This window comes from Miniopterus schreibersii (assembly GCF_964146895.1).
Source record: "Miniopterus schreibersii genome assembly, chromosome: 13".
Taxonomy (NCBI): domain Eukaryota; kingdom Metazoa; phylum Chordata; class Mammalia; order Chiroptera; family Miniopteridae; genus Miniopterus; species Miniopterus schreibersii.
Window position 1 is genome coordinate 665,242 of NC_138113.1, and position 16,846 is coordinate 682,087.

General features: G+C 44.4%; 1 protein-coding gene across 2 annotated transcripts in view; it reads right to left on the reverse strand.

The window, feature by feature from the left end:
• The window catches only part of MYT1L (myelin transcription factor 1 like), a 272,855-nt gene that overhangs the window by 232,647 nt on the left and 23,362 nt on the right, over nucleotides 1-16,846 (reverse strand). For both annotated transcript variants that reach the window (XM_081157325.1, XM_081157324.1), the window contains exon 2: nucleotides 9,156-9,264. The gene's annotated coding sequence lies outside the window, so the exon portion shown is untranslated. The remainder of the gene's footprint in view (nucleotides 1-9,155; nucleotides 9,265-16,846) is intronic.

Here is a 16,846-nt window from a genome sequence, read left to right on the forward strand (position 1 = left end):
AATAAGACAGTCCGATACTGTCCCAGGAATATAAAAAGTGCTATGAAAGAAAAACAGGCAGGGTGCACTGACACAGGGTAATGACAGGGCTGGGAGTACTAGAGGTGTCACCACGCACAAGTGGACATTGAAGCCTGGACTTCAGGGATGACTGGGGTTCTGCCAGGCTGACTTGCTTGGAAAGGGAATTTAAAGAAGGTAGTATATAAGTGTGTGTGTGTGTGTGTGCGCGCGCACACACGCGGGCACACACGCGCAAGCGCATTCATGTCTGTGTGGTGTGTGTATGTGTTGTATGGTATATGTGTGCACGCATGTGCATGTCTATTTGAGTATGCATCTGTGTGTACATGTATGGTGTGTATTATATAGCAGAGATGTAAAGGTGAACTATATGTTTGCAAACATCAAGTAGATGGAGCCATGTTACATGGGAATTCCATCTTAAAGTGCTGGATGAACCTAAATAAAGTAAATTTCTTTCAACGCCATTCTGCATTCTGTGGCTTCTACACTGTGAGCTACCTCTGGTCATAGGGTGCTGATTTCCTACCTGTGTGATGCTGCAAGCATCAGGACCCCCAACTGGGGACACTCACTGGTCCAGCTATTTTGAATGAGAACAGCAAAGCCTGCAGGGAGTGAGTGGTGTCCTTGAGGTAACAAAGCTGTGAGACACAGGCTCAGACACCAGACCGGTGTGCTTCCTGCTGCACTAAGCTGGTGTCATGAAGCACAAAGGCTGCTCTGGGAGGTCTTCGCCACCTCTCCTCCTCATTTCAATTGTCCAGGACTATTCTCCACTCACACACTTAAGGCTCTTCTCTGTTGACTATGAGATAAATTCCAAACAATTTAGTGTGGGTTCGTGTCCTTCATACCCTCATCTCAGCCAATTTTTCCACATTTATCTTCCACACGTAATTAGCATATCTCCTCACCATCACGCTTTGTTCCTCTTATTACCTAGTAATGAGAAAGTCCTCTGCCTGGGAGGATCCCTACTTGTTCAATCCCTTCTAGAATGATGCCTATCCCCATCCTCTCCCACTGATCCTCTCTCTATCTGACAGCTTATGCCTCCACTGTGGTTTCTACTATCTCAGGTGTGTTTTACTCATTTTTGTGCTTGTGGAATATGAGTGCCCAAGGACCCAGGCCTAGGGTTTCATACACAGAAGCATCCAATATATTGTAGGAGCTCAGCATCTATATGTTGAAGAAACAAAACGTTTCAGGCTTCCTTTAAAAATAATAAATATTTCTGTTCCTTAAGGTTTGCCTATAACTGAAGTTAGGAAAACTAGACCACAGTGCCTGTCAGCCACATTGTGTATGATCTGAAAGTAGTGCCCACACCACAGTGTCCACAGACCACCTTCTCAGCCCCTCCCCCCCCAACACCAGAAGGCTGCCTTCCAGCTCTGAAGGCATCCGCTACCAACGGGTAGACCTGGGAACTAACTAATCCAGTACTACTATAATTTAGCTGAGATACAGGTTATTGGTGCCTAATTGAGGTTTTTCTACTCTTCCTAGCAGAATTATTTAACTTCTGAGTACACAGGTGAGGCCATTTTTGAAATTTATAAATGTGTCAGTTAATTTAAAAAGCCATTTTGCAACTACACGGAGATGACTTCTCAAGTCTGAGGCTAGGAGGCTGGAGGAGTAACAGGAGTCAAGGAGAAGGCACCGGTGATCGCTTTTGTTTGTTAACCTCGACCTCCTCATGTGCATCTTGACAGCTTCCTGTTCTAAATGCTACTCATGCTGCGGCCTTATGCTAGGACAGTATGAGCCACAGAGGAGCTTGGGAGGGCAAAATTTCACATGACCACTCATACCCCTTGGAAAGACGGCTCACCGAGTCTCATCCTCCAAACAGGTGCAGGTAACGATGCCGTTCCCACTTCGTACTTTGCTCCGCCCCCTTCTCTTGTGCTTGGTGCTCAAGCCTGCTGAATCCAAGCCGTCCCAGGATCTCTTCCTGCACTTGCTAAGGGCACCAAGCACCCACTGTTTCTGCGTGCCTTACCCTGCCTGCTGAACCTTGGTGAACTTCCCAGAACACTTGGTCTTCACTCATCTCCTTATCCCTCCTCAGCTGGCACAGGGACCTGTCCAACACAGCTGCTCAAACATAAACCTGTAGAAACCATGTTGGCCACATTTCACCAACTGAAATGATGGCAATCCGACAGGTTATACATGGAGTCCCAAAGCGGAGGAAAGGGAGAAACAGACCTCAATAGAGTAAATATGGCAGGAATGGAGGAAATAATGAAAATCTATTGTTCTTTACACTTTCATGTTTCTAAAACCTTTATTTTGTTTACCAGCAAAACTGAATTCTTTACAAAATACAATTGTCCAAATTCCCAATATTTATTCCTTTCTTAGAACAGCTATGAGTTAGGATTTAAATAATGTAAAAAAGACAGTCTTGTAGGATTAATTATGAAACTGTAAAGTGACTACCTCTCAAGTGTTATAGAAGGGTAGAACGTAAGTGGCTATTCAACAATTGTATTTCTTTTTAAAATGCAGTTATTTACCCTTTGCAACAGAAAAAGAAAAAGAAATTAAATACTCAAGATACAGTCAGTGTTGTGGATAATCTGCCTAATCTATTAAACTATAGTATTTTGAAGAAAAAATCAAATATATTCTTAGCAAGTTTTAAAAGCCTACTTTATAGCATTCCACTTATTTAAATACCTTTAGAAATATATTCAGTGTTACAAGTCACAAAAGTCACTAATTATTAAATCAATTCTGTTTTTGATTTTAAAATATAAAAGGTAACTGTTAATTCCAAAACGCTTTTCATATACAAAATTAAAAGCTTTTTCTACAAGCAATTGCTAATATAAAAAATTCCAAGTGGAAAATGAATAAGTGACCATAAGTCAGGGCTCTGCTACACATGAGGCATTCCTGGTGGTTCACATGACAACTTATGCCATCTCCACAAGGATCCAGTGGACTCCAGACTTACCATCCACATTTACAAATAAGGAAACTAAGGAACAGAGAAGAACTTTACCCCAGTTTTCAGAGGTAAGAGGTTGTATTATTCCCACCACTCTGGTACTAGAGGTGCCTCTTCAGTTAACATGTTATGCAACTTCCCATTCATTGAGACATTTTAATGTGAAAAACTTAAATACATAAAAGAGAACAGAAGAGTATAATAAATCTCATTTACCCAATAACCGGTTATAGTTGGCCAATGTAATTTCATCTGTGCCACCACCCAATAATTATTTCTACATTATTTTGAAGGAAAGTCCAGATATCACATAATTTTATCTAGAAATCTTTCAGTATGTACTTCTAAATTATAAAAACTTTGTTGAAAGAGAGCTATGATACTATTTACACACCTAAAAAATTAGCAATAATTCTTTAATGCCATGTAGTTGATACTTTAAATAGGTTAAATAGTTGATGCTTTAAATTCTAATGTATGAGGTTCCAACCTTTAGTCAGATGAAATGTTTTTTTTCTGGCTGTATTTTAATAGCTGAGTTTCATATAAAGGAAAGCACTTAAGGACAGCAAGGGAAATTTAAGGAATGAAGTGCCACCTTGAGGCAAAGAGCCAAGTCGTGCAGAAGGCAGGCATAGACCACCACCTAGGACCTTACTGAGGCCAGAGGACATCTCTATTCTTATTCTAATCTCATCACATGTCCCGTTGACCTCTCTTGTCACCGTGACTCCTTACGAGGCCTTGGGAAGCATGGGGCTGTGCCCACCACTCACTGGGGTACAAGGTTCCCTAGAGGCCATCTCTAGGTTGCTTATCCCTCAATCCCAGAATCACTGTGACTTAGGTGTCAGCTAGCTGAAGGAGACAGCTCTGGATCATCTTGGCTATCATCTTTGACCCCACTTAAAAAGGATTAAGATAAAGGAGGCTATCTCCAGAGTGGACCTGTTTTTAGGCCTCTATAGTCATATAATATTTCTGAGTATCTTGACAGTAGTGACAGACACTGTAGGCCCCACTATGGGTCTCTGGTCTGGGCACAGGTGACAAACACCCTTTGTTCTATGGTTAATATGGTACAGGGCTGAGTATTTATCTTCCCTATAGTTCTGGGTATTGCTGAATGGGGCTCAGGCTAAAGTGTGGAGGAAAACGACGTCTCTTCCATATCAAAACTCCTATTATTGTCAGGACTGAGCATTCAACACAAAAGCAGCACGAGAAAAGAGAGAAAAGAGAGAGGTGGGAGGACAGGAGGGAGACAGTGAGGGAGGGAGGCAGGCAGGAAATAAGACTCTTCCTTAAACTTCTACTGGCACCTTGCTCCATGGCCAGGTTGCTTTTTCCATCCATTTAATTATGCCTCCCAAGTTTATTAGCTGGTTAGTTTCAAGCTGAGTAAAAGCCTTAATTGTACGTCCCTTTGGCTGATCTATTTTTATGGGGGGGAGGGGAGTATTTATACCTCAAACTGGCAGACACTGGGCTCTAGGCACTGATATTTTCTTTCACCCACTTCTTCTAATCAGAGAATATAAACTGTGAAGATGAAGTGCACAGGGATTGTTAACTGGCTGTACTTCAACATTTACCCTTAAAGAAGCAGAGACCAGCATGTAGCATAAAGTCAAGAATGCGGATTAAGAGATCAATGAAACAAAAGCTTCGATGTGGTCAATTGTATGGAATTTGAAATAGATAAGATGCAAGAAGTAGTACGAATAAGTATCAGAAAAGGGAGAAGTAAAGAAATAATAAATATAATCATTCACAGAATTTAAAAAGGCAATATTCACGAACAGCTAAACACATTTTTGAGCTAAAAGTGAAGGTATTAGTTTTCTAAGAAGGTTCTCTTATAGAAGATGTCAGGCACACAACACTCCTGCTCATGTGTAGTTCACGACACTTACGGATTAATGTGTTTTTGTTGTTTCTATATTTTTGCATATCAGAGTTGCCCTGTTAGTAAGTATTTAACTCTTAGATACCAAGTGTTCCAGAAACTACTTGCAGTTCAGAATTTGGAGTAGGAAAGTCTTTTACACACACCTTGCCCCCACCCCTTCCCAGAGCAGTCCAGAAGGGGGAAGCTAAGAATTCGGTAACCTCAACCCCAGCTCTGACTCTTCTACTGGATGTTGAATACAGGAGGGCAGCAATGAAAGAACTAGGAAAGATCACCAAGAGCACAGCTGTGTCATGAGAGACCAAGACTAAGACCATCCACACCCTCATCTTCCCAATTACTATGTATGGATGAGAAAGTTGGACAGTGAAGAAAAGCTGATAGGAAAAATACTGATTCATCTGCAATATGGTGTTGCAGGAGAGCTCTACAGATACCCTGGACCATCAGAAAGACAAACAAGTGTGTCCTAGAGCAAATTAATCCTGAAACATCTCTGGAGGCAAAAATGATAAAACTGAAGCTGTCCTACTTCAGGCATGTAGTGAGAAGGCAGAGTTATTTGGAAAATACATTAATATTGAATAGATAGCAGAAGTCAAAGATGGAGACCAAATAGGACATGGATTGACTCCATAAAAGAAGCCACAGGCATGAGTCTGCAGGAGCTGAGCAGGGCTTGTGAGGACAAGACATTGTGGATTTCATTCATTCACAGGGTCTCTGGGAGTCGGAGCTGACTCAACAGCAAGTAACACACGTTCCACAACCTTCTTTTTCACTTTCTCCTCTTTGATAAGGAAATATTTCCTACCACGGAGTTGTCGGCCTCACAGGACACAGTTCTACCACAGAAGTGTACACGACTGTGACCACACGTATGCTGCATGTGTGAAAGGAATCTTCCCACAACCTGAGTGGCATCAGAGCTATTTAATCTAGAGCCCAGGCCCCCAAACACAAGATTCCAACCTATAATTTGGAGCTAAGAGTCCCCGCAGAGATCACTGTATTGTTCATTTTACAGATGAATTAAGTGAGACCTAATAAAATTGAGTGGCTTGCTGAAATGGGCAAATACACGATATCCTAGGTTCCCCCATTTTTATTTCAGGTTTATCTTTTATACCAAACTCACCTACCACGGCAAGGCATCTCATGTCACAATTACTAACAGTTTGGCGCAGGTGACTTTTGCTTGCATTTTAACACAATCATTGGTAATCTGTACACATGTGGGGAGACATCTCTATCTTCACAGGCAATTGGGGAAAAAATTCCAACTAGCCCATGAGTGTTATCAAAAACTGAGGTCAAATTTATTGCTTTATAGAAATTTATTAGGCTTAGCATAGTAGCAGTTAAATTATCTTGAGTAGGGTAAGTTATCAACTTAAATATTTAGGAAAATATAACTACTATCAAATATTTGACATGCTGTTCTGACCCTAGAAGATTCTTAAAATATACTCTTTGAATTGGACTGAGTTGAATTGATCTCATGCTAAATCTCTTCAGAGGCTAAAATTAGGAAAAACTGGTATATGATATAAAATCATAATTTCACTCATAAATATTAGGAATAATATTTCAAACATTAACACAAAACAATGGAATGGGCTGCCTAGCTGGGTAGGAGGCTCTTCACTTCTGGAAATATCCAAGAAGTCAAAACCCCTCACTTTCATAGTTGGGTAGAGTAGGGGCCAGAAGTGTCCACACAGTGCATTCTGCAGTACAGTGGAATGAACATGATACAATCTTTCTCTAATGATCATGGATCTTGGAATACTCAGGGCTAGGCATCAAGAATATTCATGGTCACAGTATTAAATGGCTAATAATGAGTATATTTTTAAAGCAAGCTTGTTACATTGTTACATTGCTTTTCATACTACATATCTAGCACTCAACCTAAGTGTAGGTTCTTTTGCTAAAGAGTGAACACCTCAAAATCATGGGCCAAGTCCTACCCACTTGCATATCAAAAGCGTCTGGCTTAATGTCACGCACACAGTAGGTATACTTCATTTGTGGAATTAATATCTGAACAAGTGAATGAAAGTGTAAGATTTGGTACTGAGTTCTTGGGAATTCATATTATTTATTGAAATAAAGTTTTAGCCTTTTAAACCTCATGCTATGAGATTACTTTTTCTTAAAGTCCAATTCATGAAGTTGTAATGGAATGGCCAGCCATTCAAACCCTGATGGTCAGCTGCTACGTTTAGAATGACAGGACAAGACTTAGGAAGGGAGAAGTCCCCTGAAAGAATTCTCATTCTCAAAAGGCAGAACATGCACATATTCTTTGACCTGGCTATTTTACTATGAATTTATGTTATGGAAATAATTAACTGTAAAAAGTTTTAGGTAAAATATTGGTCATTAAAACCTTTATAAAGCAAAACCTTAAAAATCCAACTGATAAAATTACAATAGAGGATTTTTTAGATATATTTTTGCATAGCTATAAGTGGCATACCATATACCATGAAAAATGGTGTTATAAGAATATACTTATTGATATAGAAACATATACATGATGCATAAAGTACAAAAACAGTAAAGAACAAATGGACATTATGATCCATCGTAATTTAAAACTGTATGTGCAAAGAAAACAATTGTGAGGAATTTTAAACCAACATATTAGTGGCAGTTATCACTGAATTCTGGTATTTTTGGTGTTTTAACTTTTTATGTATACATATGCATTATAATATTCTAATTTCTAATTTTTCAACAACGGGCATATACTAATTATGTAAATAAAACCAAATTTTTAAAAAAATCTCTCTGGCAGTTCGAAATCAGTGGGAATGACAACATTCAGGAGAAAAGTTTCTGATAATGTTGCCACTGGAAAGAAAGAAGATAATGCCTTGAAAAATGTATAATTTATGGATAATTAAAAATTGTGTAGTAAATAAAGAATATTAGGTCCAAGAGACTGATTCATTTCTCACAGTCTTGATGAAGAATAAATTTGTCTTGTCTTATTTATGAGTAGCATTTCCCAGTCCCACCCACTTATCGTTAGAAGAGAAAGCGGTCCAGAAAGGTCACAGAAAAAAGACAGAGGTTCCCAACATACTACACACTGGTCAAGGTAATGCTACTCCTTAAAAGAGTTGAAAAATAATAAAATCACGTCTCAAGATAGATTTTAAAAGGGATGCAATGACTGCCCAGGATATGACACCATAGAAAAAGGAAACTGCTATCAGAAAAGGACTGCAATTCTGGTCCAGCCAGCGTGGCTCAGCGTTTGAGCCTCGACCCATGCCCCACTAGATCACTGGTTCAATTTCCGGTCTGGGCACATGCCCAGGTTACAGGCTTGATTCCTGGTGGGGGGGTGTGCATGTTTCTCTCTCGCTCTCCCTCTCTCTAAAATCAATACAAACTTTTTTTTTTTAAAGGACTGCAATTCTGGGTCAATTCTTTGAAATCGGTGAGACCTGGACCAGTTGTCCATCTCCTTCAGCCCTGGTGTCCTCATATCTACAGGAGTGGTGATATTTCCTTTTTTAAGGGTACGGTTGAGTATTGAAAAAGTTAATGAGTAGGAACTTACACAAAATGGCCCTGACACAAAGCAAACACATAATGCATGCTAAACATTATTAACCATTTACCTCTCTATGAATGAATCATTAAAGAGGAATTTTACAAAAGAATAAAAGAGTCTTTTATATCACTTTTGCCCCTCTACACTCTGAATCTGTCACAGGCTCCATCTGATGGACAAAAGAAATGCAAGGATGCATGGGTTATATGCAAAGGCTCCCCTGGTACCACCCATCAATTAGTTTTTAGAGTTTTTATGAGGCCCCAATTAAAGAATCTGAGTAAAAGTGTCTGAAATCCATAAGGAACCATACATGTATCAGTAATAAAAAAAAGTTGAAAACACTATGTAGATATATAAATATGATTTGGGGTTAAGACCCTCAGCTTAATTTGGTTTCTAAAATATTTAGATTACATACAATGCTCTCATCAGTGTAAAGATATAAGAAAAAATCATAGTCGATGTATCAGCCTAACGTGCATATTTAATAAACTAAACAATAAAGTAAACCGAAGCATCTAAATAGCAAAAACAAGAAGTACTGGTAGAAAAGAACCCTTTCTCATTGGCCTAACTCAACATCAGACATCACAGCATTCTGAGTTCTACCTGTTTTCAGGTAACCTTTACAGTCCCAACCTAACTGTGAGGCCCCAGCTGTATTAACATACCTCATTCTGTGACTCTTCAAACATCAACTCTTCAAATGTCAACGTGAATCAGACAACTGTCCAGGTGGCATCCGCACGCACCTCAGCCTCGGCTTCCATGGGAGCTTCTCTGCACACGAGAGGACAGAAGAAGTGGTTAGTGGATCTGAAAGCATCCCCCTGACTTAATGGGAATGGGTGGTTTCCCAATGTGGAGGTTCTTCAACTTAAACCAGTGCAGGCTGTGCACATAGGCACTGCGCTCATTGCACTTCAGCTGAGGAACAGTCTGAAGCTACACATCCTGTTGTGTCTCCTCAAAGCTGTAGTGCTTTTGAAATAAGTTCGTTCTTTAATAAAAACTACAGAGCAAGGTCAGGTGTGTGAAACTTGGGTCAGTCCCTAGGTCTCTGGCCTACAAAGACCACCAAAAAAGGGAGATGAGTCAGAGTGAGCTCCTATGTCCAGAACACTGCCTGCTTGTCAGGTCATCATCATTGTGGTCAACAGGAGGTTCTGGACCACAGGCAAGCACTCCAGAATCAGACATGGCTGTGCCTGCAGAATCAAATATGGATCTCAAAATCAGACTGCTTTCCTAAGGCCAAGTCAGGACTAAGAAAGACAGACAGGAAGAGGGAGAAAGACATTTCTGATATTTCCTATTTCCTAAGTTGACAGGGAAACGGGTAATTGAAGAGAAGGAAAAGAATTCCTTTGGAACATGGGTTCAACTTTTTCTAACCACCAACCATATTCATTCTAATTTTAGCTGTTCTGTGGGAGGAAAATGAAACTGAAATTCCATGCTTTCCAACTCTGCATACATTCCTTACCTCTACCTGGAATGCCTTCTCTCTCTGAGTCCCCACAGCCTGCCCAGAGTCACACTTTCTATTTTGTGTGATGATAGTGAGAAGAATCTTCCTATTAAGAACAGCAAAAACAATAACTACCATTACTGACTGTCTAACTGAGAAGCCAGACTCTGTTAGATACTGTGGGCCCATTATTTCATTTAATCCTCAAAGATAGGAAGTGTAATTCTCACATTATATCGGCTCAAGATGTGAGGTAGCTCACTGAGACACATGGCCAGAACATGGTTAACAGGACTCGGACCAGCTCTTTCTGATGCTAAAGTTCTTTCCATGTCTCCAGGAAGCCCTCCAATTTCTCAGACCCTCCAACACTTAAACCCTAGTTTCTTCATTGTTTTCCAAGAAAACATCTAACATTTGTGAACATGCTCTGGTTCACAAGCAGAAATATACCCTTTTGCAGTCAGAGTCAATGACTCTTCCAGGACAATATAATCATTATTAAATGTGGAGACCATTCTAGATCATTCAGAATCAAATTAAATATATGTACACATTTAAAAGAAGTAATGCAGATATCAAGTTTCTGATGATTTCTAATAAATGGAGAAAATAAAACAAAGAACCCATTAGGCCTTGGGAATCTTACTTTGTAACTGAAAATGACAGTAAATCTAGTTTCTACTTGGGTTAGAGTGTGCTTGTCTATTGCAAGTCAGAAATAAAGGTCTTAATGGTTTTAAGTGGCCCTAATGGTTCCTGTACATGGGCAGAGCAGGCAAGGCCATCTGTGGTGTCACTGACACCGCAAACAAAGTGCCATAGTGCTGGCTTCAGACAGCTAGGCCAGGACACCTAGAGCCCTGCTTTTTATCCCTCCTCTGAATGGTTATCTGCAGAATGGGGAGGGAGGTGCATAAGATATTGAGGGCAGAGAGGGAAAGGACTAATCAGAAGAACAGACTTGGGTTTCAAAAGTAACTCTGCGAAAATCTACTGTCCACTCCACTTAGAGGGAGAAGTATATGACACACAAACAGAATTAATGCTCATGTAATCAAGTAGGAAAGATAGTTACAGATATAGGTCTGTGTGTGTGTGTGTGTGTGTGTGTGTGTGTGTGTATGTACACATGCACACTTATTTCACCTAAAATTGCCATTGCTTTCATTTTCATCTTGGTTCTTATGAAAAATACTAGGCTTATGACCTGTACAGATGCTCAAAAGTAAGTGATTTAAAGAACCATTAAATTAGCAGAGGCCAGTCCCAATCTTTTTTTCTTATTTAAAAATGTAAATAATCAATCACTGCAGATGAAAAAAAGGCCATAATTTCAAAATTAGAGGGTGACTGTCTCCTTTGTAAAATGAGGGTAATGGGCAGTCAGACAATCTTTAAGATTTCTGACCTCTGCAACTAAGCTTTAGTGATCATCAGTAAGTTCAGGAAGTTGGCCTTTAAATTTATATATTCTCATTATAACACTAATAGTTATCTCATATTCTCTTTTAAACCAATAAAGTCATAGTTATATGTCAATATTACCACTTTTAAACAGAGGAAAGGTGATAAACTTTCCATGGAAATAATAACAGCAATGCAACTAAAACTTTATAAACCAGGTTAAGTCTATAATTCAGCATCCACTTTGGAACTTAACATACTGGAGATTTAGGTAGAGACATATCAGAACTCAAGGCTTGACTTCAAGAACTCTCTAGTAGCCCTGGCTGGTGTGGCTCTGTGGTTGAAGCGTCAGCCTGTGCACTGCAGGGTCAAGGGTTCAACTCTCAAGTGCACGTGCCTGGGTTGCAGGTTCACTCCCAGCCCCTGGTCAGGGTGTGTGTGGGAGGCAACCAGTCGATGTGTCTCTCTCACAGCGATGTTTCTCTCTTTCTCTCCCCCCTTCCATTCTCTCTCTGAAAAGCAATGGAAAAGGTATCCTCAGGTGAAGATTAAAAAGAAAAAAAACACCTCTCTGTAAGATACACAGATCACACTAAAATACTTGTCCTCTTCTATAGCCTTCCCAAAATAGAAATCAGATTTATCATTAGATACATGATTTGGTCTCATTTTAAAACTGACAGCTTCCCAGAAGGTGGGAAATCAATTAATAATAAAACTTATTTTCTCTAAGATAATTAAAAAAAAAACAACTTTCTACACTTTGATATAAGTTCTAGGCTTATTCTTTTGTTTTTATGCAGGTTTCTGTGGCTCTTGATGAGAGGCAGGTTGAGATTCCTTATTCCGAGGGAGCCTATGGGGATACTTGTCGGGGCAGACAGAATCCTCCACTGACAAAGATTGAGACTGAACATCAAAAAGGGTGATTATTTGGTTCCTTAACCCTGAGGAAACCCTGGTAGGTGCCACTGCTTGGCTAATGAGGGCACATTCTATCTCATGCTGGCAGACTGGTTGGACCTTTTTTGCGTATTAGTCTAAGAGTCTGTTTCTTTATGTACTCCTATTTATTTATACACATATTTTTCAGGCTTATACTATTTCCCACCCATACTTCAAGTATGATAGTAGTATAGTTGCTCATATTCTTAATTTTTAAAAATGTACTATTTGCTTACTATTTTTTTTTAGGCCAGCCTAGTTTAATTTAGTGAGCTAATTTCCATATATACTTTATGAAAAAGTTGGACTATGGCAGGTAAATACTAAATATCCTCAAATATATAAACCTATAGCAACAGCCTGTGGCAGCGACTATCAAACAGTCCTAACCAGTGAACAGCTGTGTCAACTTGGGCAGACATCTTTTGCTAAGACTGGACTAAGAAGATCTCCTGCGCCACTGCCTGATGCTCTGCAGTGAAAATCTAACTCTCAGTAGCACTGCCAAAGGAACACAAACAGGCGACATGAAAACAACTGAAAATCCTCTCCAAATGGAGAGAGCAGATGACTGACATTTTAAAGCATTTGATATCTGAGAAATTATGACTTTCTTAGCACTGTCTGAGATGAAAAATGAGATTTATATGTAGATCCAATTAATTGCCTACAGAGTCAGCAATCCCCAAAACCCCAAGCTCACCTGTGTCACAGCATAAACACAGCCTCACTCTAACCCCAGTGCCAACAGGGTCCCAGGAGGTAGGTCCCAGGAGGTGGAGGAACGAAGGGAGGGCGTGCAGTGAAAGGAAATTTGCTCCCTGAGGAAGACCTCCCCAGGTCAGGTTTAGGATCTCCAGGGGGAGTCGGTATTTTTGTTCTGACAAAGGCTTGGCAACCCACCATCACAATCACACGAGTATCATGTCAGCCACCCAATTGAGAATTACAGTACACAGGCAAAAAGGCTCTTCTGCTCACTCTGGAATTCCTTTCTTGGGCTCATTTCCTCAACAGTAAAAGAACCTTTGAAAAATTGTCTTCAAATCATGTTCTCTACCTCCAAGTGCCCCCAGCTCACATCCAACTCTGGACTGAACAAGTGTTCTTATGTGCCCAGGAGGCGAGCAGGGGCAGAATCCAGCTGAGCAGGTCTGGAGCCCTGGTTTCTACTCTACCTGCTTTTATTTTTTAAAAAGGGTTGCTATGTCCATCCTCTGACAGAGAGGGAAGAAAACAGGGTAGTTCTCAGCCCTGGATGCATATTAGAATCCCCTGGGGAGCTTTTAAAATACACTGAGGTCCACCTGCAGAGACTGGGATTTAATTGGCCTGAAGTGAAGCCCAGGTATCAGTATTTCTTCTTTTGTAAATTAAATTTATTGGGATAACACTGGCTAACAACATTATACAAACTTCAGGTGTACAACTTTATATAATACAATATCTGCATACTCCATTGCGTGCTCACCACCCAAAGTCTAGTCTCCTTCCATCACCATATATTTGACCCCTTTTTGCCCTTGTCTTAAAAAGCTCCCCGGGGTGATCCTAACATGCATCCAGGGCTGAGAACCACTGGCTCAAAACAAAGGCTCAAAATCGAGCTAAAGAACCAGATTTGAACAGTATTCTGCCACTTCCTAGCAGTATGAACTTCACAATTCATAAAGATAAAGTAACACCTGCCACAGTCACCTTATAGAGCTAAGATGAAAAATCAGAATGGAAATATAAGGAAAAGGCCTGGTTAAAAAAATACAGCTCTACATAAATTCTAATTTTACTTAAGGAAAACTCCAAGAAGTAAAACTCAAAACTATGGACAAGGCACAGAAACAAGACAAGTAGTGAGAATAACCAAAAATCAGAAAAGGGGGTCATGTTCTTGAGTCTTAGCACAAAGCTGTGGTGGTTTTTCTATTTCTTGACTATGAAACAGGTGATTTCTCATTTGGGCTTAAATCCCTTTACAAGATGGAAGTGTCCTGGACTCAGGGCAGTGAGATTTTACATGCCGGAGCCGAAGTCAGAAGACCGCTGAGACTCAGATTTAACCCAGCAGCGCCCGACTCCCTGCAAAGGGGACACGGGGCCTGGGGGTGAGAGGCGGGACACAGCCAAGGGGAGACGCCCGGTCCCTGCGTCCCCAGGGCCGCCCCACAGCGGCTGGCGCGGGAGGCCGCGGACCAGCCTCGGGAGCCCGGGGGGGTCCAGACCCGCACTGTGGGGGGCCCCCCTCACTGTCGCGCGGCGCGGTTAATACTGCCCGTGTTCTGTAAGCGGTCTTCCTGCTGGGACCTCAAAAGGCCGCTGCCAGGGCCCAGGGGCAGCGCTGCCGGCACAGGGGGGGTTCGCGCGACCCCCAGCAGCCCGGGGGCCTCCTCGCTGTCCCCGTGGACGTGGCGCAGGACGGAGCAGCCAGCCGGAGGGCGAGGGGCCCACGTCGGAGGCGCGGGCGGGGACGGGGCAGCGGGGCCCGGGCCGCCGGCAGGAAGAGCACAGGACGACCGCCCGGCGGCCGCTGGTCTCCGCCAGGCCGACCTCGCGCCCTCGTGTCCTCGGGCGTCCGTGCGAAAACGCACCGCGACGACAGACGAGCCCGCGAGCGCGCGAGGGCCCTGGGCCTGGCCCCACGGGACTCTGGGGACACGCCCGTCCCCTCCCTTGGCTGTCCCTGACCTCCTGTCGGGGTCTGGGGCCTGCGGCCCGCGGTGCTGGGACGGGCCCCGGGAGGGGACAGCCATGGCGGGCGGGCGGGCGTGGGCCCCGCGTGGGGCGCGCAGCCTCCCGGCAGCTCTCAGCCGCGCCGCGGCTTTGCTCCCACGGACCAGCGCGCTGCGCCCACAGCACCGGCGGGGCCCCACCGGGCCCCAGGTCCGCCAGCAGCGCGACGGGGACGGGGACCTGACGGGGGACGGGGACCTGACGGGGGACGGGGACAGGGACCGGGCGGCAGGGAGGAGCCGAGCCCGAGCTGAGGCGCGGGGAGCGGAGCGCGGCCTGGTCCCGCCCCTGGCGCGCGGCACTCACCGGGAGGCGTCCCGGGCTTCGACCGGCTGCCCGGAGGCAGAGACGCGGCCCAGGCGCCCGAGAGGGGCCCGCGCACCTGCCCCGGGCCCATGACTGCGCGTGCAGCGCGGACACGCGGGGCCTCGGCCCCCGGCGGGCGGTCACGCGCCTTCCCCGTCGTCCCGCGCCCAGGCTGAGGCGCCCGGCAGGCACTTCCGGTGGGCCAGGGCGGGAAGCCGCTGCCGGCGTCACTTCCGGCGGCGCGGACCTCGCGAGAGCGGCGGCGCGAGAGCGGCGGCGCGTGGCCGGGCGGCGGAGCCGGGGCGCCGCGTGGGCCCGGGTTTCGGGGAGGCCTCTGAGCCGGGGCGCGCTGCCCCGCGTGGCCCCCGCTTCCCGCCGGCCTCGACCAGGAGGGTCCGCGCTGCCCGTGCCGAGGGCCCTGGGCGCGTCCGCTCGGGAGCAGGGCCGCGGGCCGCGCTGCCCGGAAGCCGCCCGCCGGGCGCGGGCGGGAGGAAGGGCTCGGCCCAGCCCCAGCGCAGGGGAAGGGGCTCGAGGGCCCGCGACAGCTGGAGCGTCGGGAGCAGCCCGGGACAGAGGCCGGCGTCCAAGTCGCCCCGGTACGCGCAGGCGGCTGGCCTGCGGCCGGAGCCAGAGCGACCTGAGCGGGCGGAAGGAGAGGTCGTCTGGGAGAAGAGACCCCTTCTCCAGGACAGGGTGCTCGTCTTGTTTAGGAAACTTACTATCCCCGTGTAGGTGATGTTCTTAAAAGAGGAAGGACACGATTCAGGACAAATATTTCCCTTTTGAGGGTTGTCCCCCTTTGTTCAAGAAATTAAAAAAAAAATAAGGCTTTGTGATTAACATTGGGGTGCTTTTTTGAGTATAGATGGAGCATGACTTTTTCTTTATGCCACTATTTCAGCAGTGATACGTGTGTTTTTTTCTAGAAATGCTGTCTCACTGACATCGTTAACTCCAAAGAAAAGGAGGGGGGAATGGAAGCGGAAAAGAGGCTTGTAGGACCAGCCCATGTCAAGGTAAGGAGATCAGCGGGGACTAAAGCACAGGGACAAATGCTGTGTGCAGCACGGGCTGTCAGCGCCATGCCTGCGGGCGAGGCTTGGTGTTTCACACAATGGAAGGGATCCCGTGGCCAGCGTCAGTCAGAAGGAACCCACAATCAGTGGCAACCGGGACAAGGTTTATCTCTTCACGGGCAGGTCGTTAAGAGGACAGAGTACCATCGTGCCTAACCCAGTGTGCTGGGCTTCCAACCTCACCAGAGGCTCCTCACACCGTAACCGTCAGCCTGCTGCAAAGGAAAACAGCTGCCCTTCGGTGGGGGCAGCCAGCATCGGGGAGCCCCACCAATCTGGAGGACTCCTTAAGTGCAATTGGAACCACGTGCAGTGTGGACACTTTTAGGGCAGGACAGCAAAAATGCAGACATCTACCTCCCTGCAAGTTCAGCTGGGCACAGTGTGCACAACCCGTAGCCAAGACACAGTAGTTCTGCAGGTTTTC